Genomic DNA, 2863 nt, shown 5'->3' on the forward strand with positions numbered 1-2863 from the left:
CAGCTTAACTTCCCATGGAAACCTTCCGCCCCTTTGCAACCCTACCCCGTGAGCCCACTGTGCTCTGATTGGTCGGGACGTTGCGAGGCTCGCTGCTCAGTGAGCTGGCTTACTGAAGTGGTTTCCGGGTCGGTGATACGGGAGAACAAGCGAAACTCATCCTGAGCACACACAAACACTCACAGCCGAAGTAAAAAACAATAATTGTGGCTTGATATTGAGTAAGAAAAAGGTTTATAACGCTGTGAGAATGGGTCTGCGGAGAGCATTTCTCCACCATCCCAACTCGTCTATTACCAACCAGGGAGCTCTATGCAAGTCAATGGGACTCCCTGTTAGTTGAAAATGTACGCTAAAAGGTCTCCCCGCTGCGTTTGATAGTGACGCCAAGATCCTGGTGTGTGAGGAGCTCCGCGGATTGGCCATTTATCTTTTTCCATTTGCTTCTTCCCGGAAGAGACAAATGGAAAAAAGAAATCTCCAAAGAGGCGTTCTGGGGCAGCATAGATAGGTCTTTTCTGTGTTAGAGTTTTACCTCGCTACAGGGTGTACTTTGAGGGTTTTTGACTCTGCAGACCGTTTACATGCAGAAAAACCTTCATAACACACAAGGGGACGGGTAATAACCAGAAAAGCATGACATGGGACCTTTAAATCAAAGCTTACCCACACACACAATACTGTCTGGTGAATCAAACAGGCTGGTTTAGGTGAAAATAATCTGATTTTGTTATGTCAAGCATGTATCAGAGAGGAATCAGGGAGGATGTTCCACACTTGGGCAACGTTAAGTATAATTAAAAATATATGATAAAACTGCAGCTTTTTTGGCATTGTATGTCGTTTCAGAGGGATTCTTCATACTGTCATGTAAAAGTCATGTGAGTATCAGGGATCACTTTGAACATGTTCTCCGTTCTGTCAGTTACCTGATCTGTCTCGGGTGGGAGGGGCACAGATAAGTATTATCTATCACAATCAAGTTGACCAAAGGCCCACTGTTCTTATGGCAGATTGTTCCTCATCCAGTTTTTGGCACTATTGAGAATGGATCTGTTTGTAGATAGCTCGCAAAGGAAGGCTGATTCTATGAATCTACTCCAACCTCAGCATTGTTGTGGGAACTATTCAAAATGTTGATTTTTTTTTTCACCTTTGCAACACACTATTGATTACTGTGACAAAATTATGATTTAAAGGGTCAATTCATCCAGATGACAAAAATAAAATGTTCCACTAACCACCTAGATTCCAGATTTGTCATCTGGAATCATAATTTTGTCACAGTAATCAATAGTGTGTTGCATTGTAGTACTTCTGATAATTTGGGGATTATTTGTCACGGATTATTATGTTCCACCTTGTACAATGAAGATTCATGTAATCTTGTTTGGGTGATTCCACAACTTGAAAATCTGGAAAAATTCAAAGTCTAGGTTACAATGGAGACCTAGTTAGTAAGTAAGTAACATTTACTGGTATTCAGGTAACGAAAAACCCCAAAACCCACCTTCAGAGCCAGTGTTTGGTTTGTCCTTTCTGGGCCACTGTAGAAACATTACGGTGCACCTATGAACATATGAAGGACTTATTATTAGGAAACAACACACAATGATCCTACATTTCAAGGTTTAAAGAAAATATAGTCACTACGTTTAATTCCAATATATTCTATTGTTTTGCATGGGGTGGATATCTTTAATTGTCACCATCTGAAACTATAACTATCAGCATGGCAACCCATAATTAGGGGTTGTGAAAATGTTTTTTTTTTTTTTCATTGTAACCAAAATAAACCCTTAAGAGAAAGCAAGAGTGAACATAGAAGAGAAGCACCTGATACAGACATGGAAACTGCTGGAAAGAACAGATTCAGTGTTTTCCAGGATTCACAAACTTAAAGTGCAACTCAGCTCACTGAAGGCAACACAAAATAAACGGAGAGCGCACATGGATGGAAATATAAAAAGCAGATGGAAAGTGTGGGAGATACAATGTCACAATGTACAACCGTGTTGGGAGCGACACTGAGCTCTATGGGGGGGGGGGGGGGGGGGGGGGGCTCCTTGCTGAGCCCTCACACCACATACTGATAGGTCTCAGCTTTTTCCATGGTCAGGGGTGGATAAGAGGACTAAGACCACAATAAGAGAGAAAGGGTGTCCAAATACCGCCCTCATGTTCATCCACTTAGTTTTTTTAGACCATCTTCTCTCTTCCTTTTTCAACTGCTCTATGCCCTGAAAATGAGAGACAACCAAACTTCAGTTGGTTTGCTTCAGTTGGTGACCCAGCCTGTTATCACAAACCATATTCAAATAGGGACTCTTTTAAGTCACTAAATGTAGAAAAAAAAAAGCACACAAGAAACGTTCCTAAAAATCATGCGGGCGACAAACCAGTGTTAAGTGATTTCTACACAAACACAACATGGGGATTGTGTCCTGGTGCCTTCTCTCCTCGATGTCCAGTTCCCTACACCTCTCTACATAATGTAAATCTGACCTAGAGTTGCAGACAAAAATAAGTGAAAAGCAGGAGAAGGAGTTTGGTGAGCTCCTAAACACACGCACAGATATTGGCTGAATGATTTTAGGACATCACCAAACTACTGAACATAAAGAGGGAACCGATTCCTTTGTTCACTGATACATCGACACATTTACCTTTCTAGTCGTCTCACGACTAGAAAGGCACCAATTGCAATTCTCCTGGTAAAGTCCAATTTCCAAGCACATTACGATTCTTCTTAAGGTAAGGGTTAGTTTCAGGTTTAGTGCTGTGTGCGCAAGATTAAACCCTCATACTCTCAGTGGTCGTTTGAGCTACAGAGATCAAAACAATTTTTTTTAAATGTATTTTT

At 41.3% G+C, this 2863-nt stretch overlaps 1 pseudogene across 1 annotated transcript in view; it reads right to left on the reverse strand.

Moving 5' to 3' along the window:
* Positions 1 to 2077: 2077 nt before the first annotated feature.
* LOC307045616 (palmitoyltransferase ZDHHC3-like) overlaps positions 2078 to 2863 on the reverse strand; it is a 19581-nt pseudogene continuing 18795 nt past the window's right edge. Inside the window, exon 8 of the transcript XR_013810535.1 lies at positions 2078 to 2240. The product of XR_013810535.1 is annotated as a palmitoyltransferase ZDHHC3-like (transcript). The remainder of the gene's footprint in view (positions 2241 to 2863) is intronic.

Source organism: Notothenia rossii (assembly GCF_949606895.1).
Source record: "Notothenia rossii genome assembly, chromosome: 7".
Taxonomy (NCBI): Eukaryota; Metazoa; Chordata; class Actinopteri; order Perciformes; family Nototheniidae; genus Notothenia; species Notothenia rossii.